This window comes from Halichoerus grypus, chromosome 14 (genome assembly GCF_964656455.1).
Source record: "Halichoerus grypus chromosome 14, mHalGry1.hap1.1, whole genome shotgun sequence".
Taxonomy (NCBI): domain Eukaryota; kingdom Metazoa; phylum Chordata; class Mammalia; order Carnivora; family Phocidae; genus Halichoerus; species Halichoerus grypus.
The window spans coordinates 30,130,234-30,154,546 of record NC_135725.1 but is presented as its reverse complement, the minus strand read 5'-3'; the positions used below and the strand labels follow the sequence as shown (position 1 = coordinate 30,154,546).

Sequence of the window (24,313 nt, the reverse complement as noted above, 5' to 3'; positions counted from 1 at the left end):
GTATGACAAAAAATTCAAAATGCTGATTAAAATACCAAAGACCTAAATAAATGGAGATTCGTGCCATATTCATAGATTGGAAGACTCAATATAGCTTAAGTTCCCAGGGTTTTGGATTAAGGTATGCCTTAACTTCATGATAACTATCCTCCATTTGAAAAGCATCTTCTGATTTGCTACTGGGTCCCCATAGAGACTAAACTCCTTAAACATGGGATAGCAAGTGACTACGTGACCCAAAATATCTATCATGAACATGATAATTTATTTCACTGAATCAAAATATTGGATGTGTGCAAGGATATTCCTTTGTTAAATGGAATGGTAGATGTAAAACCAGAGGTACAAGCAAACTGTACAAGCAAGTGGTTCACACTCACATGATACATATTCCTACTGCCTCAACACATGACCCTCCATGCACCTTAGAGCCCCATGGGAAGTCCACCATGAACATTCGACATTTCCAGAGGAGGGAAAAGCACCCTCCTTGGGTTATAAATATGTCTGCAAGGTGTGGTAACATCATCTGGAAGTGAATGGCTGCTGTATTATAGCCCCATTCATGGGTGACCCTGAAAGACTGGCACAGAAAAATTCTCCTTATGGGCAGTTTCGAGAGGTATATTTGGTTGTCCACTTTGTATGGAAGGAGACACATGTTGTTTTTGTTTTTGTTTTACATATGGAATGTTTCATGAATTTTCGTGTCATGCTTGTATAGGGGCAGTGCTAATCTTCTTGTGTATTGTTCCAATTTTAGTGTATGTGCTGCCAAAGCAAGCACAGAAGGACACCTGTTGAGTCATACTGATTCAGGGACACCTGGGTGGCTCAGTCATTTGGATGTCAGCCTTTGGCTCAAGTCATGATCCTAGGGTCCTGGAATCGAGTCCCGCGTTGGGCTCCCTGCTCAGCAGGAAGCCTGCTTCTCCCCCTGCCTGCCGCTTCCCCTGCTTGTGCTCTCTCTGACAAATAAATAAATCTTTTTTTTAAGATTTTTAAAAAATTTATTTATTTGAGACAGAGAGAGAGCACAAGCAGGTGTAGCAGCAGGCAGAGAGAGAGGGAGAGGGAGAAGCAGGCTTCCCGCTGAGCAAGGAGCCTGATGTGGGGCTCTATCCCAGGACCCTGGGATCATGATCTGAGCCAAAGGCAGACGCTCAACCGACTGAGCCACACAGGCGCCCCTAAGTAAAACCTTTAAAAAAAAAAAGTCATACGGATTCATGACCAATGGCTCAGTGAGTTGACTGGTATTCCAGGGCTAGGAAAAAAAAATAACTGGAAAATTAACAAGGAGTTCTGGAGGAGACTATGTGGATGCACTTCTAAGAATGACACAGAGAAGGGGGATGTAAATGCACATTAGGGATAAGAGATGAGAAGGTGGAAAGCAAATGAAGTTTGGGGGTTTATACCTTTGACTTGTTATGCTGAGCCATGAGTTGGCCATTATAATGTTCCTCTTCGTAAGGCCACAGCTCTCTCTGGTGTAGTCTTTTCTCCCAGGTTGTAGTAATACTTCCTGCCTCCATGGCAGTTCTTGTGGTGATAATGTCTGCCTACGGTCACTAGTCACAGATGACTGGACTCACCAACCCTGCCCAGGCTTTTTTATTAGATCTCCTTAAGTATTCCATTGTTTCTTAATTGACCACAGCAACCCTGATCATAAACTGCACAGGAGTGGAAATTTTTATTGCTTATTATCCCAGCATCTAGAATGAGGTCTGTCACTCCACAGGTTTTCAATAAATGTTTGTTGAATGAATGTGTGTTTCACCCACTTTCCTTCCTTTAAGACATTTCTAATTTCTTAAGCATCATCAATAATCAGTTTTCAAAAATGCATGGTATCTGGTGTTAAAATAGATGTGACAAAACAGTGTAAGCTGGTATAGACTTTCTGAAGACTACTTATTTGCATTTATCAAATATTTAACATGTACACATTTTAACTGGGTAATCTACCACTTAGGCATTTGTGGCAAAGAAATAATCACATATATATGCAAAAGATGTATGGACGATGATGTTTGCTATGTATTATTTATAATAGTGAAAACTGGAGACAAACTGAACATCAGTCACAAAGAGATTGATTAAATAAACATGATATGCCCCTTACAATGCAGAAAAGAATGATTTAGTTCTACAAAGCCTGACCAGATAACTGGATCAGGAGATAGTGTAAAAACAAGTTGTAAACAAGCAGTAACCACATTTTTTGAAAAATGCATTGTTAGTTTTAGCATAAAGTCTAGAGTTAAGCATCAAGTTTTATTTGGAAGATGAGTTAGAGAGGAGGAAGATAGCTTTCAGTATCCTCACTGCTGTATTTTGGTCAAATTGAGCATGGATTTACATTTTTAAAAGAAACATTTATATATATTTACATTCATTCAAAAGGTAAACAGATGTAACTCAAGTGTTTAAAAAATAACAATCTTGTTCATTGCAGAGCATAAGGGCAATAAAATATCAAGTTGCAAAGCACACTACAAAACAAATAAATGTAGTTGGGTTGACCATTTCTTATACTGTCACGTTTAGCTTTTGCATTTACAAGTTCAAGGATTTTTATACAGAAAGCTGCATTTATTTATTTGTTATACGCAACTGATAAATTATTGAACACTACATCTGACACTAATGATGTACTACTTACTATATGTTGGCTAATTGAATTTAAATTTAAAAAAATGCTTCTGTCTTCATGAAAGAAGATGCTAGTTGAAAAAAATATTTATTTATTTTAAAGATTTCATTTATTTATTTGAGAGAGAGAGCTGGGGATAGGGCAGAGGGAAAGGGACAAGTAAGACTCCCTGCTGAGCTGCCCCCACCCCCAATCCCAGAACCCTGAGATCATGACTTGAGCCAAAGGTACAGGCTTAACCACTGAGCCAAGAGCCCCCAGAAAGCTGCATTTAATGAAAAAGAGGGGTATTTGATTATTAATAAACCAATTACATCGTTTATGGAAAATAACATTTTTTTTTTTTTACCTTCCCCAAAAGAGCCCACAGGACACCGATCAGGGTCCATTTTCGCAAAGATAAAAAACTCAGTTTGATTAAGGGGACATATCCATGACCCTCGGGAACCATCCAACATAGAATATTCCTTTCCCAACTGGAGTAAACCCAGACTCCATTCCCGTTGGCCCGGGACCTGGCGGAGGGAGAACGTCCCCAGACCCCACCTATTGAGGCGGGAGGACACGCCCAGACTCGCGCCGCCAAGGCCGTTGGGGAAGAGCTAGGCGGAAGGACGCCCCTGGACTCGGGGAAGCAAGGCGGTAGTATGCGCCAACACTCAGAACTTCGGCGGACACCCCAAACGCCAGGGAGCCCAGGAAGCGAGGCTGCAGGACGCACCGAGAGAGCGTCTGCGGCGGGGCTGGGGAGGAGCTGAGCGAGCTGGTCACCACCTGCAGAGCTCCGCCCACCGCCCCTTCTGCTGGCCCAGGGCCTCCAAGTCCACACTCGCTTCACTGGACTAGGAGGAGGCTGAGAAAGGCGCTGGCAGGGGCCAGGTCATAAGTGGTATTGGGTGGGGTGGGGACGAGTGTTTCCTAGGAAGAGTAAAGCTTCACGCGTGTGTTTATACAGATTTCACTAACTTGTTGAAGACTCTATTCCTTATTTCCCCTTATGAGTAGGATCCAATTTTAAAAAATCACTGTCATAGAAGAAATCATTGGTATTGTGAAATAATGGTGACCAGATGCATGCTCAGTATATGTAAATTCAGCAAAAAAGATGTTCCTGTAATACTATGCTTGTATGTCCCTAATTTGGTTAAAAAAAAATCAACAAGATACTCACTGTAAGGTTTGAGCAGGATCATCTCTGGGAGTTGTGTGATTTGCTTGATAACCATTTTCTTATTTTGCATTGTGTGTACTTTTGTATGTTACGTATTTTTGAAATTTACTTTTTTTTTCTTCCTTTCCTGGGATAAAATCTGTCGGTCACAGGTACTTTATAGTACTGTTGTGCTCCATATTCAAGTGTCTTATTTACATTTCACAACCTTATTCCCAAGAGATACTTGTATCTTGACTTCTCTGGACAGCTTTGAAACAAACAAACAACAACAACAACAACAGAACTTCAAAAAAAAGGCACATTGATGGAGAGAGAATCCCCCCTTTTTTTTGTATTACAAAAATTTGAAAAACATAGAAAATAGAAAATGGTAAAATGAACATCCATATATAGCCAGCCATGCCCTTGATTTAAAAAACCTTCCTTAACCTTTTGTCATATTTGCTTTGTTAGTTTTTGCTGAAATTTCCTAAAGTAAATTAACAAAGATAATGTGACACTATGCATACCTTTATAAAATCAGTACATTTTCCAATATAATCCACTTAACAAGTGTAATGTACATTAATATTCCTAATTGTCAGTCCACATTCAAATTTCCCAAATTGTTCCCAACATCCTTGGCAATAGTTGCTTTTCCCATTGGGGTTTGATGGAGGACCACACCTTGTATTTCTCTGTAAAGTTCAAATTTAACCCCTAACACCTGGGGACTGAGAGAACCTGGGCAGGAGAGACTATGGAGGACATCTTCCAACCATCTAATAAGGAAGAAACTGCAAACTAACTTCAAGGTGTGGAGGCTTGTGGCAAATGTAATTTTGAATCTGGCTGGCTCATCCGGCAAGACGGGGCTGCCTGCGAACTTCTGAGAGGAGTGGGCTTGTGACCCAGAGGGCAGGAGCAGGAAGTCTTAGGGACCTCCCAGGCTCAACCCCCAGAGTCAGGCTCCCAGGTTCAGGTAGGGCAAAGCCCATGTCAGGAGCAGGTGCTCAGTGCAGGCCAGAAAGTGTGGGGACCTTGTGCCTGGACCCACCTGCAGCACAACTGGAGAAAAGCCCCTGCTGGTGGCAGGAAGGGAAAACTTATTTATATTGCAGACTGTGAGCATGCCAGAAAGCAGCAGGGGTAGGTCTGTGGTGGAGCCCAAGTTCTGGAGCCAGAAAGACCCTGGTAAATTCCAGCCGTCACCTGCAAGCAGGGGCTAGAAAAGGAACCTGGGTAAGAGGTTTCTCAATGGACAATGAGGATATTAATAATGATTGCTTCATGGTGTTGTTTTGAAACTGGTTAGATAAGTCTAAGTTGTAAATCAAATAGACTAGTTCAGGGTATTGAGCCCTGAGTAAGTGACAACTGTTGTAATATTTAGAAGACACTTTGTTCCTTTTATTGGATGACTTATGTAAACCTCACAACCATTCTAACCATGCTATGATGTTGGAATAACCATTTTCATTAAAAATAACAACTGAAGCTCAGGTTGGTGGAGTGATGTGCCCAAGTCACAAGCTAGCAGTGAGGGAGTTTGGATTCAAGGGCAGGTGTGCTTTACTTCCAACCTCAGGCTTTGTATAAATACCACACCTGCTTGAAACCAGCACTGCAGCCTTCAGAGCACTTAAAAGAGTGACCTGTCCACAAATCACCAAGGATATAATGGGAAGTGAATGTAGATAAAATCTACCATGTGTCAAGTGTATTCTGGGATTTCTGGGGTCTCCTTAGATCCCTTGAGTCAAACAGAGCCTCCTAGCCCCCTGATGCACTGGCAGGCTGTATTTTCAATCTGAGATTATAGTGAACTCCAAGAGGGTCAGCTTTGTGGCTTTAAAATTAGTTCCTTGGGGCCCAGGTCCCAGTTCCTGGGAAATTCATTTTAGAGCAAAGCAGCTCTTAAGAAGCAGAAAGCAAGGGGACTCTCTAGATAGGAATATCTTCCCTGGAAGAGAGTGCCCCTTTACCTTAGATCTCTCTCCAGAGTCAGAGCAGAGACAGAAGAGCCCAGAAAGGTCTGCACAGCCAGAAGAAGTTCTTGATCCTCCTGTCAAGAATGAGCCAGACTCGGTGATGCCACCACATTCAGAAGCCACAATACTGTGTGACAGTGGGGACTTTGGGCTAGCCTTGAGAAGAACAAGGTAAGCTGGGATGGCCTGGGGGTAGTTGGCTCAGGAAAGACCACTTCATTGGACCGCTCATAAGGGCGAGGTCTGGGGACACCCTTAACCAGGAAGAGGGAAGAAATTCTGTATCCACCTTCCCTAAATGGCCCCATGCATTACAGATGCTGCTGTCACCATGTCCGTCACCCCATGTGACACTAGTGATGTTATCCTTACCTCATGGAATTTCACAGTGATGGTTCATGAAGAGTTTCCATGCTCATCTACTTCTGACTCATTTAAAACTTTAGAGAAATTGGATTTGAATTTGTCAGTGAAATGTCCAGGGCCACCTATTCGACAAATTTTGCAAGTCAAAGACAGTGCCATTCATTTGGTCTCAGGTCCATGTTTCAGTTCATTTATTTTTATTGAAGAGTAGTGATCTTTTGTATGGCTATTCCACAGTTTATTTATCTGTTCACCAGGTGATAACATATTTGGATTATTTCCAGCCATAAATATTTATATACAGATTTCTATGTGTGAACATACGTCTTCATCCTCTTGGGTTAATACCAAAGAATGAATGGGATTGCTCAGTCTCATAATAAGTGTATGTTTAACATAATAAGAAACTGTTAAACTTTTTTAAAGTGGCTGTACCAGTTTTCATTTCTATGAGCAGTGTGTGAGGGTTCTAGTTGCTCTTCATCTTCACCAGCATTTAGTAATGACAGGTTTTTTATTTGAGCCATTATATTAGTTTGTAATAGTATTTCATTTTAGTTTTAATTTGATTTTCCTAATGTCTAATAATGATTATGTTTTTGTATATCATCTATTCCTTTTTTTTTTTAAGATTTTCTTTATTTGAGAGAGAGAGAGAAAGAGTGGGGGGAGGAGAAGAGGGAGAGGAAGAAGCATACTCTATGGTGAGCACAGAGTCTGTCATGGGGCTCGATCCCACGACCCCAAGATCATGAACTAAGCTGAAATCAAGAGTCAGACCATTAACCAAATGAGCGACCCGGGTGCCCTTCATCTGTTCCTTTTTGATGAAGTACGTGTTTGATCTTTTTCCCCCTTTAAAAAGTTATTTTTCACCTGGAAAAAAAAAGTTGTTTCTTACTGATTTGAAGAGTTATATATATTTTATAAAAATTTTTCCTAAGATAAATGATTTGTAGATATTTTCCCTCAGCTTATGTTTTTTTCATATTCTTAACAGTATTTTTCAAAGAGCTGAGGTTTTTACCTTAAGAAGCTAGAAAAATCTCAAATAAACTAACCTTACACCTAAAGGAACCAAAAAAAAAAAAAAAAGAAGAAGAACAAAAAACAAAAACCAAAAACCACACACACACACACAAAACAGAACAAAAAATGAAGACTGAAGCCAGCAGCAGGAAGGGAATAATAAAGACGAGAGCAGAAATAAATGATACAGAAACAAACAACAACAACAACAACAGAAACAAAAACAGTAGAACAGATCAATGAAACCAGGAGCTGGTTCTTTGAAAAAATTAATAAAATTTATAACCCCCTAGCTGGAATTAACAAAAAGAAAAGAAAGGGGAGGAGTTAAGATGGCAGAGGAGTAGGGGGACCCAAACTTGCCTCATTCCCTCGAACACAGCTAGATAAATACCAAGTCATTTTGAACAGCCAAGAAATCGATTTGAGGACTAAGAGAGCAAAACTCCACAATTAGAGGTTGAAAAAACAGCCACATCATGGAAGGTAAGAGCTACAGAGGGTTGATTTGGGGGAGAGAAGAACTGTGGGTGCTGCAAAGGGGAAGGAGCCATGATTACAGAGAGGGAAGCAGGAGAGAGAGAGAGAGAGAGAAAGAGTGAATCAGTGTGCAGGGGATTGTACAAGAAAAACCTTCCCCAAAACCATTGACTGGGAAAAGGAGAAAGGCTATACTGCAAGTTTTTGTTTTTGTTTTTAAACTGCAAGTTTTTTTATAAGCAGTGGAGTGCAAAGTCTGAAGTTTGGAGGTCTGTGCCGTCACCAGGGTGGTGCCTGGCAGGCTTAGTGGTGCTCTGGTGGGAAAGGAGGGTGGAGACCTAGGAGAGGGCAACATGGTCTGAGGATCCCCTGGGTCACATGGGGAGAAACAGTTCCCTTCTTGGAGTGCATTTGGGAATGCCGATGTGGCCTCTCTGGGGACAAAGACCCCACAGGAGACATTGAGCTACCCTGTACCCTAGCATAGGAACAAAGACACCCACTGAGGGCATCAAGCCTTGGTGCTGGCTTTTTGCTGCCCTTTACCATAAACTCCAAACCACTGCTTGATTGCCCAGTCGATTTCTGAGACACACCGGCAAATGGCAAAAGCATGGTGAGACTCTCTCCAAGAGGATCAGTGTGGGTCCAGCCTCGTGGATCTCTAAAATTTGGAGTTTTGAAACCTAGCTACTTACCTGAGGTAAAACACAGGACTACTCTGCTGCCTGGCAGGCAGACAGCTCGGACGGGGTGAAGGCAGGGATCTAGTGGAAGCTGGAGACACAAGAGAGGTGAGTGTTTGCTATTCTATGAGGGCATCCTGAAGAGTGGCAAGAGCAAATTCCCAGCTCCAGGGACAAGAGAGCAGGTGATGTAATTTTCCCCGCTCCCATCAGCACTGACCAACTTCAGTGAGCAAAACAGAGCCAACTCATGGAGGCCAGAGACGCTTACACCAAGCCCCAACCCCTTGCACCCTGCAGGTGCACCTCCCCTAGGGCAAGTCTGAGAATCAGCACAGCAGTCCCTAGCCCCAGAACACCAGCACAAACCACTCACAGGCAGCAAATCTACTGATCATAGAGTGCTGCAAAGCTTCAGTTCCAGGGGATATAGGATCCAATTTCCTATTCTTCATTTTCTTCTTCTTCTTTTTTTTTTTTTTTTTTTTTGGCTCTAGCTTCTTTTACTAAGCAGACCAAAACACACCTATGATCTAGTTTCTTTTTCTTTCTTTCTTTCTTTCTTTCTTTTTTCTTTCTTTCTTTCTTTCTTTCTTTCTTTCTTTCTTTTTTTTTTAACTTCTTTGTAATATAGACATTACTTTCAGGAGCAGGAATACAACAGACCTTCCTAACAATCACACACACAAAAACAGTGACTCAAACAAAATGACAAAATGGAGGAATTCACTGCAAAAGAAAAAACAGGAAGAAGTCACAGGCAGGGATTTAATTAATACAGATACAGTAAGATATCTGAACCAGAATTTAAAACAATAATCATAAGGATACTAGCTGGGCTTGAGAAAAGCATAGAGGACACTAGAGAATCCCTTACTGCAGAGATAAGAGAACTAAAATCTAGTCAGGATGAAATTAAAAATTCTATAACCAAGATGCAAAACTGAATGCATGCATTGCCATGAGGATGGATGAAGTAGAGGAACAAATCAGTGATACAGAAGATAAAATTATGGAAAATAATGAAGCTGAAAAAAAGAGGGAAAGAAAGGTACTGGATCATGAATATTGATCTAGGGAAATCAATGACTCTTTTTTTTCCCCAAAGATTTTATTTGTTTGACAGAGAGAGAGACAGTGAGAGAGGGAATACAAGCAAGGGGAGTGGGAGAGGAGAAGCAGGCTTCCTGCTGAACAGGGAGCCCGATGCAGGGCTCCATCCCAGGACCCTGGGATCATGACCTGAGCCAAAGGCAGATGCTTAATGACTGAGCCACCCAGGTGCCCCTCAGTGACACTTTAAAGCATAGTAACATTTGTATCATAGGAGTCCCAGAAGTGGAAGAGAGGGAAAAATTCTCAAATTTATTTGAGCAAATTATGCCAACTTCCCTAATCTGAGGAAGGAAACAGACATCAAAATCCAAAAACCACAGAGAACTCCCACTAAATTCAAAAAAATCCAGACATCACCAAGACATGTCAGAGTCAAATTCATAAAATAAACAGTCAAGGAAAAAATCCTGAAATCAGCAAGGGAAAAAGAGCCCTTAACCTACAAGAGAAGATGGATCAGTTTCACAACAGATCTGTCCAGAAAATTTGGCAGGCCAGAAAGAAGTGGCAGGATATATTCAACATGCTGAATGGAAAAAATATGCCACCAAGAATACTTTATCCAGCAAGGCTGTCATTCAGAATAGAAGGAGAGATAAAGAGTTTGCCAGACAAACAAAAACCAAAGGAGTTTGTGACCACTAAAACAGCCCTGCAAGCAATATTAAAGGGGACTCTGTATGGGGGAAAAATGACCAAAAGCAATAAAGACTAGAAAGGAACAGAGAACATCACCAGAAACACCAACTTTACAGGTGAGACAATGGCACTAAATTCATATCTTTCAATAATCACTTTGAATGTAAATGAACTAAATGTTCCAATCAAAAGACATAGGGTATCAGAATGGACAAAAAATGAGATCCATCTATATGCTGCCTATGAGAGACTAATTTTAGACCTACAGACATTGGCAGATTGAAAGTGAGGAGATGGAGAACCATCTATCATGTTAATGGACAATAAAAGAAAGCTGGAGTAGCCATACTTATATCAGACAAACTAGATTTTAAACCAAAGACTGTAACAAGAGATGAAGAAGGGCATTATATCATAGAGAAGTCATCTATCCATCAAGATGATCTAACAATTGCAAATACTTATGCCCCCAACTTGGGAGCATCCAATATATTCAATTTATAACAAACATAAAGAATCTCATTGATAATAATACAATAACAGTAGTCCTGGGACTGTAACACCCCACTTACAGCAATGGACAGATCATCTAGGCCAAAAGCAACAAGGAGAAATGGCTTTAAATGACACATTGGACCACATGGACTTAAGAGATATATTTAGAACATTTTATCCTAAAGCAGCAGAATATACATTCTTCTCCAGTGTGTATGGAACATTCTCCAGAATATCCTATAAAGGGTCACAAATCAGCCATCATCAAGTACAAAAAGACTAAGGTCTTACGATGCATATTTTCAGACCACAATGCTATGAAACTTGAAATCAACTACAAGAAAAAAATTTGGAAAGACCTCAAATGCATGGAGGTTAAAGAACATTCTACTAAAGAATGAATGGGTTAGCCAGGAAATTAAAGAAGAATTTTAAAAATATATGGAAGCAAATGAAAATGAAAGCTAGACAGCCCAAACTTTGAGATGCAGCAAAGGCAGTCCTAAGAGAGAAGTATATTGTAATACAGGCCTACCTCAAGAAACAAGAAAAATCTCAAATACACAATCTAACCTTACACCTAAAGGAGCAAGAAAAAGAGCAGCAAATAAAGTCTAAATCCAGCAGAAGAAGGGATTAGGTCAGAAATACAATGATATAGAAACAAATAATAAAAACAAACAAACAAGGAGAACAGATTAACAAAACTAAGAGCTGGTTCTTGGAAAGAATTAATAAAATTAATAAACCCCTAGCCAGACGTATCAAAAAGAAAAGAGAAAGGGCCCAAATAGATAAAATCATGAATGAAAGAGGAGCGATCACAACCAACACCACAGAAATATAAACAAGTATAAGAGAATATTATGAAAAATTAAATGCCAAGAAACTGGGCAATCTGGAAGAAATGGACAAATTCCTAGAAACATACAAACTACCAAAACTGAAACAGGAAGAAAAAGAGAAGCTAAACAGACCCATAACCAGCAAAGAAATTGGATCAGTAATCAAAAATCTCCCAACAGACAAAAGTCCAGGGCGAGATGGCTTCACAGCGGAATTCTACCAGACATTTAAAGAAGAGTTAATACCTAGTCTTCTTAAACTATTTCAAAAAATATATAAATGAAGGAAAACTTCCAAACTCATTCCACAAGGCCAGCAGTAAGTTGATCTCAAAGCCAGACAAAGACCCCACTAAAAAGGAGAATTACTGGCCAATATCCCTGATGAATATGGATGCAGAAATTCTCAACAAGATACTAGGAAACCGAATCTAATAGTACATTAAAAGAATTATTCCCCACGATCAAGTGGGATTTATTCCTGGGCTGCAGGGGTAGTTCAATGTTCACAAATCCATCAACATGATACAGCACATCAATAAAAGAAAAAATAAGAACCATATGATCCTCTCAATAGATCCAGAAAAAGCACTTGAGAAAATACAGCATCCATTCTTGATTAAAAACCCTCAACAAAATAGGGATAGATGGAACATACCTCAACATCATAAAAGCCCCATACTTAAGACCCACAGCTAATATCATCCTCAATGGGGAAAATGAGAGCTTTTCCTCTGTGTCAGGAACAAGACAAAGATGTCTACTCTCACCACTGTTATTTAACATAGTACTGCAAGTCTTAGTCTCAGCAATCAGACAACACAAAGAAATAAAAGACATCCAAACTGGCAATGAAGAAGTAAAACTTTCACTATTTGCAGATGACATAATACTCTACGTAGAAAACCTGAAAGACTCCACAAAAAATTGCTAGAACTCATACATGAACTCAGCAAAGTGGCAGGATATGAAATCAATGTACAGAAATCTGTTGCATTTTTATACACCAATAATGAAGCAACCAAAAAAGAAATCAAAGAATCAATCCCATTTACAACTGCACCAAAACCAATAAGACATCTAGGAATAAACTGAACCAAAGAGGTAAAAGATCTGTACTCTGAAAACTACAGAACACTTATGAAAGAAATTGAAGAGGACACACAGAAATGGGAAAAAATTCCACGCTCATGGATTGGAAGAAGAACAAACATGTCTATACTATCCAAAGAAATCTATACATTTAATGCAATCCCTATCAAAATACCACCAGCATTTTTCACAGAGCTAGAACAAACAATCCTAAAATTTGTATGGAACTATAAAAGACCTTGAATAGCCAAAGCAATCCTGAAAAAGAAAAGCAAAATGCAATCCCTATCAAAGCACCACCAGCATTTTTCACAGAGCTAGAACAAAATTTGTGTGGAATCACAAAAGACCTTGAATAGCCAAAGCAATCCTGAAAACGAAAAGCAAAGCTGGAGGCATCATGATTCCGGACGTCAAGCTATATTACAAAACTGTAGTCATCAAGACAGTATGGTACTGGCACAAAAATAGACACACATAAATCAATGGAACAGAATAGAGAACCCAGAAATGGACCCAACAACTATATGGTCAACTAATCTTTGACAAAGCAGGAAAGAAGATCTAATGGGAAAAAGGCAGTCTCTTCAACAAATGGTGTTGGGAATACTGGACAGCAACATGCAAAAAAATGAAACTGGATCACTTTCTTACACCATACATAAAAATAAATTCAAAATGTATTAAAGACCTAAATGTGAGACAGGAAACTTAAAATCCTAGAGGAGAACACAGGCAGTAATCCCTTTGACATTAGCTGTAGCAACATCTTTCTAGTTATGTCTCGTGAGGCAAGGGAAACAAAAGCAAAAATAAACGATTGAGACTTCATCAAAATAAAAATATTCTGCACAACAAGGGAAACAATTGACAAAACTAGAAGACAACTTACAGAATAGGAGAAAATATTTGCAATGACATATCGGATAAAAGGTTAGCATCCAAAATACATAAAGAACTTATACAACTCAATGCCCAAAAAACAAATAATCCAATTAAGAAATGGGCAGAAGACATGAATAGACATTTTTCCAAAGAAGACATCCAGATGGTCAACAGACACATGAAAATATGTTCAACAATATTCATCATCTAGGAAATACAAATCAAAATTAAAATGAGATATCACCTCACACCTGCCAGAATAACTAAAATCAAGAACACAAGAACAACAGGTGTTGGGGAAGATGTGGTGAAAGGGGAAACCTCCTGCACCATTGGTGGGAATGCAAACTGGGGTAACCACTCTGGAAAACAGTATGGATATTCCTCAAAAAGTTAAAAATAGAACTAGCCTGAGATCCAACAACTGCACTACTAGGTATTTCCCCAAAGAATACAAAAATACTACCTTAAAGGGATACATGCACCCTGATGTTTATAGCAGCATTATCAACAATAACCAAATTATGGAAACAGCTTAAATGTCCATCAACAGAGGAATGGATAAAGAAGCTGTGGTACACACACACACACACACAAATATTACTCCGCCATAAAAAAGAATGAAATATTTCCATTTGCAATGACATGGATGAAGCTGGAGAGTATTATGCTAAGTGAAATAATTCTGTCAGTGAAAGACAAATACCATATGATTTCCCTCATATGTGGAATTTAAGAAACAAAAGACCATAGGGAAAAAAGAAACAGAGGGAAACCAAGAAACAGACTCTTTTTTTAAAAAAAATTTATTTATTTATTTGACAGAGAGAGACACAGCGAGAGAGGGAACACAAGCAGGGGGAGTGGGAGAGGAAGAAGTAGGCTTCCTGCCGAGCAGAGAGCCCGATGCGGGGCTTGATCCCAGGATCCTGGAACCATGACCTGAGCCGAAGGCAGATGCTTAACCACTGAGCCACCCAGGTGCCCCAAGAAACAGGTTCTTAACTATAGAAAAGAAACTGATGGTTACCAGAGGGGAGGTGGGTGGGGCTATGGATGAAATACATGATGGAGATTAAGGAGTGCAGTTCTTGTGATGAGCACCAGGTGTTGTATGTAAGTGTTGAACCACTAATTTGTACACCTGAAACTAATATTACACTATATTAACTAACTGGAATTTAAATAAAATCTTAAAGAAAAAAAAGAGCAGAGGTATTAAATTTATCAGTTTTTGTAGTCTTTAAAATATTTTTCTTTCATGAGTATATTAGTCTACTCAGGCTGCCATAACAAAATACCACAGACCAGGTAGGTTAAACAACAGAAGTCCAAGGGCAAGATATGATCAGTGTTGGTTTCTGGTGTGACTTCTCTTCCTGCCTTACAGAGGGCCACCTTCTCACTGTGTCCTCACATGGCCTTTCCTCTGTGTACACACAGAAACAGAGTTCTCCTGTGCCTCTTCCTGTTCTTATAAGGCTACCAGTTCTATCAGATCAGGACCCCACCTTTGTTACTTCATTTAACCTTAATTACCTTCTTTTTTTAAAGATTTTATATATTCATTTGAGACACAGAGATAGAGATAGATAGAGAGAGAGAGCATGAGCAGGGGGAGAGGCAGAGGGAGACGGAGAAGCAGACTCCCGGCTGAGCCAGAAGCCCAATTCGGGGCTCGATCCCAGGACCCTGGGATCATGACCTGAGCCAAAGGCAGACGCTTAACTATCTAAGCCACCCACGCACCCCCCCTTAATTACCTTCTTATAGTCCCTACCTCCAAATAGAGTCACATTGAGGGTTAGGGTTTCGACATACATAGGGGACACAATTCAGTCCATAACAGTGACTTATACTTTCTTGTCTTATATAAGAAATATTTGGCTAATATGATCACAAGCATTTCACTTTTTTTCTCCTTATATATGTTTGAAAGTTACAGCACCATTTGTTGAGAAGTATATAGTTTCTCCATTGAATTGCCTTGGTACCTCTGTTGGGAATCATTTGAATATAAATATGTGCTTCTGAAATGCAAATGAATATAAATATGTGCTTGTGAAATTCTGAGTACTACCTCCTTAAAGGTATCTCTTTATTGATTCCCCATTACTCCAGCAGAGGACTTGGGGTGAGGGTGTGTGTATCCTACAGGGTGCTCATGATGAGTCACAGATATACAGGAAATGATTACAGGAAGTCTATTTATAATGACTTTATCTTTAAAAAGATACCAAGTTTTATCACTAGTATATTAACTCTTAGCATATTTACATATTTTAGAAATATATACAAATGAATTAAGGCATAAGAATAATATTTGTACTAATTGTATGATACCCCAGAGTATAAGAGTTAGGGCTTTAATAACATTTTATATTTTATTTATTATTTTATAATATTTTGTTTTAAACTCTCAACAGTAAACATTATATGAGTTTTCAAAGGTATTTTCCATGTCACCAGTTTCTAAACACACAGGATTGATCAGAAATGTTCTGTTACAGGGAGCGCTGTCACTCGAGGATGTGAGTGTGGAGTTCATTGGGGAGGAGTGGAAGCCCCTGGGCCCTGCTCAGAGGACTCTGCACAGACATGTGATCTTAAAGAACTACAGCCACTTCATCCCAGTGGGTGAGGAGACCTGGCCATGTCACTGCCTCAGAATGCAGTCCTGTTTGTTCATGATTGCTACACTTATCGTATGTGTCATATCCTGTTCTATTCCTATTGATTAGATTTTCTCTTGGTTAAAAAGATCATATGTGCTTCTTTGCATACTTTGTAATTTTTTATTGGATGCTAGTTGTTGTGGATTTTACATTGTTGGGTGCTATATATTTTGGTATTTTAAAATATTTGGGGGGGCGCCTGGGTGGCTCAGTCGTTAAGCGTCTGCCTTCGGCTCGCCTCATGATCCCGGGGTCCTGGGATCGAGCCCCGCATCCGGCTCCCTGCTACGTGGGAAGCCTGCTTCTCCCTCTCCCACTCCCCCTGCTTGTGTTCGCTCTCTCGCTGTGTCTCTCTCTGTCAAATGAATAAATCTTTAAAAATAAATAAATAAATAAATAAATTAATTAATTAATTAAATAAATATTTGGGGGCTTTGGAATAAAATTATTTGAAATTAGTTTTATCTTTTCAAGGTCTGCTTTTAAGCTTTGTTTTGTTGTATTCAGAGCACCTAGAGCATCTAGTTTAGGGCTAATTTTGCTCCTGTACCAATGTAGAATCTTTCACGTTATTATACTGAATCATCTGTGAATTAAGAGATCTTTCTACTCTGGCCAGTGGGATAACAAACTGCCCTTTTCTGTGTATACTTTGGTGACTTTCCACTCTACTCCTTCCCAGCAGCAGTTCTTTCCCCAACCTTGAGTAGTTTTCTGACATGCATTCAGAAGTCCATATTCAGCCAAAGACTCACAGAGACCTTTCTACAGATCTCATGGCTCTCACTTAGTACCACTCTTTCCTCTCCAGTATTTTGTCTGGCAAATTTTTTTTTAAGATTTTATTTATTTATTTGAGAGAGAGAGAGAATGAGAGCGGGGAGGGTCAGAGGGAGAAGCAGCCTCCCCAATGAGCAGGGAGCCCGATGGGGGACTCAATCCTGGAACTCCAGGATCATGACCTGAGCCAAAGGCAGTTGCTTAACCGACTGAGCCACCAGTCACCCTGTCTGGCAAATTCTAATTGCCTCAGCATTCTAAACTCTTAACACTGTCTCCTCAACCTATTGAGGCTGCCAGGCTTTTTTTGGTTTCCCTTTACTATGCTGTGGCATAGAAATTTCCCAAACTCTGGCGAAAAGAGCGTTCACAACTTGTTTCCTTTTTCCTAAGAGTTCCTGTCTTGCACTCGTGTTGTCCAATTTTGTATGGTTTTCTACTTTTTTTGACATGTGGAAGTTAAGTGGAAGTTCCTATGTGGTCCCTTTTATAAAACCCAACACACCTGGGCCATTTTTAGAATTTGATATTATTTGGTCCTGAGATTCAGGGATTTAAGGAGATTCATTCTTTTGTCACCTCCTCAAAAATGAGCACCTCAGATGAACACCATCAATATGCAGCTCCTGAAGCTGCACCTTCCTTTACATTCAGAATTACTGAAGCCCATGCAGCTGATCCAAATCCTAATTATTTTCTGTTTATAGAGTATTGTGTTAGAAAACCAGATGTGATCTTCAAATTGGAGGAAGGAGAAAATCCATGATTATTAGAGGAAGAATCTCTAAATGGGAGCCACTCAGGTGAGTTATTGAGTACTAGCAGAAGGTATCCAGGAGATATTAAATCCAAAGTGATTTACAGATGGGAATTTTTAAAGGCCTTTATCTTTGGAAATTTACAAAGAATAGATCCAATATAATATGGAAGGTGAAGGTGTAACATAACGAATGCAATGTAAATATATTGATTTTCTGATCTTTAAAAGCTGGGAGCCCAGTATATCATTTACAACTGACAAATCAAGTTATAGGTTGTATTTAATGGTAAAATGATAAAAATAGAAATATTTTAAAAGGCAGTAAAATTGGGGATTAAAGGTGGTTAGAAAGAGAGAAAAAAAATTAATTTTATCATTGGTTCAGTAATATGGAATTATTTGATACTAAGTAAATAAAGATAAAATACACAAGTTTGTAATTACAAATTACCTAGTAAAGCAAAAACACAGCATTCTTAATTAGTAAAAGAAAAATCAATGGAACAATAAAAACAGAACTATTACTAAATTTTCTTTTACTTTTTTTATGGCATAACTCAACATAAAGTAAAACAAATATATCTGCTACATCAAGAAGTTAAAGAAGTTAAAGTTACCTATTAAATGCTATTAGGTTATAAAAAAGAGATATAGCCCCAAAATAATGTAGAAACTTTGAAATGTAAAATAATAAATTCGTAAGCCAATAAAAATACAGATAATTCAGGTTTACCTAGCTGCTGCAGGGTAAATTCAGGCAAAATAATATTAAATCAGAAAAAGATCAGTGCCTGGGTAACTCAGTTGGTTCAGCATCGGCCTTCAGCTCAGGTCATGATCCTGGGATCCTGGGATTGAGCCCCCTGTCGGGCTCCTTGCTGAGCAGGGAGACTGCTTCTCCCTCTGCCCCTCACCCTGCTTGTGTTCTCTCTCTCATTCTCTCTCTCTCTCAGATAAATAAATAAGATCTTTAAAAAAAATCAAAAGAGCACTCAAATGATGTTTTTAAAAGACAATTTTGAGGGAGTAATAAAAGTTTTAAAGATCTGTGTATCAAATACATTATCAGGATCCATAAAACAAAAATTGTAAGAGATATAAGGAGAAAGGGAAACAAATTATGTATAGTAAACCTTAATATACTCTCTGGGTTTATACCAAATATAGTAGAGAGCAACTGAAGTTCTAGAACAAAGTTTGGCAAACTATAGCCCTTGAGCCAAATCCAACCTGACACCTGTTTTTATAAATTAAGATTTTTGGAACTCAGCCACTTCAGTTCTTTTATGTATTGTTAACCACTGCCTTTACACTACAAAGGTATAGTTGTCTAGTGATAGGACCATATTGCCTACAAAGTCTAAAATATTTATTATCTGGTCTTCTACCAAAAAAAAAAAAAAAAGTTTGCTAATCCATACTCTAGAACAGTGGTTTTCAACAGAGGGTGATTTTGCCCACCACAAGACATTTAGCAATGTCTGGAGACATTTTTGGTTGTCACAACTGAGAGATGATACTACTACTATTTCATGTAGAAGCTAGTGATGCTGCTAAATATCCTATAATGCACAGGACAACCTCCATTACCTCATATGCACACACCAACCAAGAGTCATCTGGTCCTAAATGTTAATAGTGACAAATTTAAGAAAATCTACTCTAAAATATATATATAGGATATTTAAAAAGTGAATCTAATAAGTATCTAGATATGTCTTTCAAACTGTGTACTCTAAAAATAAAGAATAAACCAATGCTGGTGATACATTCAGAAAATATAAAAGTACATTGGAACCAAAAAAAAATTTCAATAAATTCCACAAAGTAGAAATATCTCAGTTCAATAAAACTAGAAATTGAAAATAATGTGAACAAAACTGATTATTTAAAAACCTTTAAATTGAATTAAAAATCTCTTTATTCAGATACTTAAGCACAATTGTGGAGTAGGAAAATCCAAGCTCTTGTTTCCCCACAGAACTACTGAGAAAAAACAAAAACAAAAACAAAAAACAAGCAGAGACTGTCTGAACCAACTTTGTCATAACTGCAGAAAATAGTCAAAGGTTTTTGGTTTTGTTTTGGTTTTTTTAGAATTTTTTTTAGATTTATTTATTTATTTTAGAGAGCGAGTGAGCATGTAGAGGGGAAAGGCAAAGGGAGAGGGAGAGAGAAATTTTAGCAGACTCCACACTGAGCACACAGCCCAACACAGGCTCAATCTCATGACCCTGAGATCACTACCTGAGCCAAAACCAAGTCAGACATTCAACTGACTGTGCCACCCAGACAACCCCCAAAATAGTCAAAGGTTTATAGCAATCACGGAAACATCTGAACAGAAAAATCATCTTCAAACTAATAGGAAAGTTTTGTAACATTTCTACTCATCCTTTCCCTAACCCCTTTGGGGCATGATCGTGGTTTTGGTGTTGAAGCAGCAGCAGCCCGGTTTCCAGTTCCTTTCCTTGAACCAGGGAGCAAAGCAGACCTTGGTTGCAAGTTATTGTGCATACCTGTTTTAACCAGGCAGATACAGGGCACTTGTCTATTTCATATAACTTGAAACCTGGGCAGATAAGTGGTAGGCACTGCTGTTAATAGCTATAAGACCCACAGATGTCTGGGGCAAGAGATTACAAGTGGAAATATATAACAGGCCATTTAAGGTCTAGAGAAGCTAAAGTGAGCTATTTGAGAAATTAAGACATTCAGAAGCAGCCATGTATACAAGGGAATTTAGAAAGCCACATGCATGCCAAGAAAGACCTATGAAAACTTTAAGCTTTCACCTTAGGTTGATCCCTAGGCTCAGAGCAAACTTAGCTAAGGGTTGAAGGACTGCTCTAACTTAAAGCCAATTTGCCAAGCCTAGGGGAGTTCATGGTATTCAAGGAAATCTTCATTAAAACATTATCTAAACAGATGCACCTGTGTGGCTCAGTTTGGTGAGCATCCAACTCTTGGTTTTAGCTCAGGTCGTGATCTCATGGATTGTGGGATCAAGCCCCACATAGGGCTCCACACTTGGTAGGGAGTCTGCTTGAAGATTCTCTCCCTCTGCCCCTCCCTCTACTCTCTCCCTCTCTCTATCCTTCTCTCTCTAAAATAAATAAATAGATAAATATTTTTTTAAAAATTAGCTAAACCTGAGCTAAAGGAATAGAGCCTTCAGTGATCACACACAGCAAAGAACAGATTTTGCAAAAAAAAAAAAAAAAAAAGTCTCAAAAAATAGAGTACCACAGTCTTCAACAATCAAAAAATAAACACCAAACCCTGAGAAAAGGGGAGGATCTGAATTCCAGAGTTACCATGTTATAATAGTCAAATAAACAATTTTGACAAAACAATTACAGTGCATACAAAGAGTCAGGGAAGCATGGCCCCTTCAAAGGAACAAAATAAATTGATAGAAACTGTCCCTGGGATGCTTAGACATTGGACTTACTAGACAAAACTTTAAAACAACTGTCTTAAATATTCCCAAAGAGCTAAAGGAAAGCATGGACAAAAAACTAAAGGAAATCAGGGAAATTATGGAAGAACAAATGAGAATCAATAATGAGAAATTATAAACAGAAATTCTGGAGCTGTAAAGTAATAACTGAAATGAAAAATTCATTAAAGGATTCAACAGCAAATATGAGCAGACAGAAGAAAGAATCCATGATATGGAAGGTAGGATGGTTGAAATCATTGACAGAAAGAAAAAAGAATGAAAAAAAGTGTGTTGACACTAAGGGATTTGTGAGACACCATCAAATAAACAATCATACACAATACAGTAATCCCAGAAAAAGAGAGAGACGTGGACAGAAAGATTATTTTAAGAAATAATGGTAAAAATTTCCCCAAATTTACTGAAAGATATGATTCTACAAGGTGAACAAACTCCAAGCTGGATAAATTCAAAGAAACTCACCCTGGGACACAGTATAATCAAACTATCAAAAGACACTGGGTGTTTGTTATACACAACTAATCGCTGAACACTACATCAAAAACTAATGATGTATTATATGTTGGCTAATTGAACATAATAAAAACAAGAAAAATGCATTAATTCAAAAAAATAATAAAAAATAAAAATATATAAATAATAGTATATTTTAAAAATAAACTATATTAATGAAATTCAAAAAAAATCAAAAGACAAAGAGAATCTTCAAAGCAGCAAGAGAGAAATGACTATTGTTTCATCTGATAGTCTCAGCCTATCAATGATGATGTTATCAGTTAGGGATGCCTGAGGCACTCACTTGGTCCTGTGCTGCTTGTGGTGACCCCCACAGACACTTCCCAACTGGAACCAATGTTGTAGTTGGACCAGCCCCTGTGGCTCTACATATGATTGTAAGCTGCACCTCAGACACAACTGTCAGGGAACTTCAAAAACTCAAGTTTCATTACTCACAAGTCCTGGAGAGTACAGGGCATGCTAGAGGGCCACATCACTAGGTCATAGGTAGAAAAAGAGAGAAGGGAGAAGGTGCAAACCTGGGGCTCTGCCTTTATTGGGGTGGCAGGTGGGGTCCCTAGGGTTTTGCAGTTTCATTCCTATTTGTGAATTTAAAACATAAGAGCAGGAATTAAGGCATGGGAAAGGAAAAGTGAGGACACTCAAGTGGTTACTTATCTAGGTTGTCCAGGGCTTTCTAAAAGGGGATCTTAATGGGTGGAGTCAGAAACTGTTACAAGAGACAAAGGATATTATATTACTGATTAAAGAATTAATTTATCGGGCGCCTGGGTGGCTCAGTTGGTTAAGCGACTGCCTTCAGCTCAGGTCATGATCCTGGAGTCCCAGGATCGAGTCCCGCATCGGGCTCCCTGCTCGGCAGGGAGTCTGCTTCTCCCTCTGACCCTCCCCCCTCTCATGCTTTCTCTCTCTCAAATAAATAAATAAAATCTTTAAAAAAAAAAATAAAGAATTAATTATCAAAAAGGTATAACAATTCTAATATATATGCACTGAATATCAGAACCCCAAAATTTGTGAAACATAAATTGACAGAATTGAAAGGAGAAATCAATAATTCTACAATAATAGTTGGAGACTTCAATACTCACAATCAATAATGGATAGAGCAACCAGTCAAAAGATTAATAAGGAAAAAGGTGATTTGAACAACCTACAACTAATTAGACTTAACATATATACAGAACACACCACCAAATAATAGCAGAGTACACATTTTTCTCAAGTGCATATGGATCATCTTCCAGGGCAGATTATATGTTAGAATACAAAACAAATCTTAATAAATTTTAAAAGACTGAAATTATAAAAATATGCCTTCTCATCCCAAAACTAGAAAACAAAAGAGAAAGAAAACTTTAAAATTCACCAATATATGGAAATTAAGCTACACACCCTTTTTAAAAAATAAACATAAGACACTAAACTTCTCAGTACATCAACAGCACCAGGATAAGCAAGAAAAGGACTCTACCAACAGACTGACATTTACACTTTTTGACAGAACTGAAGTACAGAGCAAATTCACTGAAACAAAGAAAATCTGTCCTTGTGAAGGCTATTTTTTACCCCTCCCCCCTCCAAAAGTTGTTTCAGTTTTGATACTTACACCACACACTGGTTAAGAAAATAAAGCACAGTGTTTAGCAATCCTAACTACCTTGAGAGACACTGTGCCCACCCTCACCAGCAACTGCTGAGGTCAGCAGGGCCAAGTGCAAGGAGAGTCTCCTATTTCTCTGCACAAGCCATTGTGGTCTCCTTACTGAAGCCCCAGAATGAGAGATTATAGACCACCTCTTTTACTTTCTTCACATCATACTTCAAGCTGTCATAGAACTTCCTCAAGAAGTTGTTTTTCGGGTTGAGAAGCCAAAAGCTGTAATCACACTGTTGGTGGACAGCTTCAACAATCACTGGCAAGAATTAGAACTACTATGAGATAATCTTCTACATCCAGATAAAATCCTTTCTCCCAATCTGGCTCAATGTCAAGAATTTCTGTAACTACTTCTCAAATCACTACTGCCTATAAGAGACTCATTTCAGACCTAAAGACACATGCAGATTGAAAGTGAAGGGATAGAGAAACATTTATCGTGCAAATGGATGTCAAAATAAAGTCTGTGTAGCAATACTTATATCAGACAAAATAGAATATTAAACAAAAACTGTAACAAGAAACAAAGAATGACATTATATAACCATAAAGGGAACAATCCAACAAGAGGATATAACAGTTGTACGAAAACAATGAATCATGGATCACTACATCAAAAACTAATGACGTATTGTATGGTGACTAACATAACATAATAAAATGAAATTAAATTTTAAAAAAGGATACAACAGTTGTAAATATTTATGCAACCAAATGGGAGCACCCAAATACATAAAGCAGTTAAAAGCAAACATAAAGGAAGTAACTGATAGTAACACAACAATAGTAGAGGACATTAACACCCCACTTACAGCAAAGGATAGATCAACCAAATAGAAAATAAAAAAGGAAATATTAGCATTGAATGATACATTAGACCAGATTGATCTAATAGATATATTCAGAACATTCCACCCTAAAACAGTAGAATACAGATTCTTTTCAAGTGCACATGGAACATTCTCAAGAATAGATTGCATATTAGTCCACAAAACAAGTCTGCACATTCAAAAA

The 24,313-nt window shown here is 38.5% G+C and overlaps 1 non-coding gene across 1 annotated transcript; it reads right to left on the bottom strand.

Annotated features, from left to right (window-relative positions):
• Positions 1-679: 679 nt before the first annotated feature.
• LOC118550621 (U6 spliceosomal RNA) lies at positions 680-787 on the bottom strand. Its single transcript, XR_004924663.1, has one exon. It is a non-coding gene; the product is annotated as a U6 spliceosomal RNA (small nuclear RNA).
• Between the last annotated feature and the right edge of the window lie 23,526 nt (positions 788-24,313).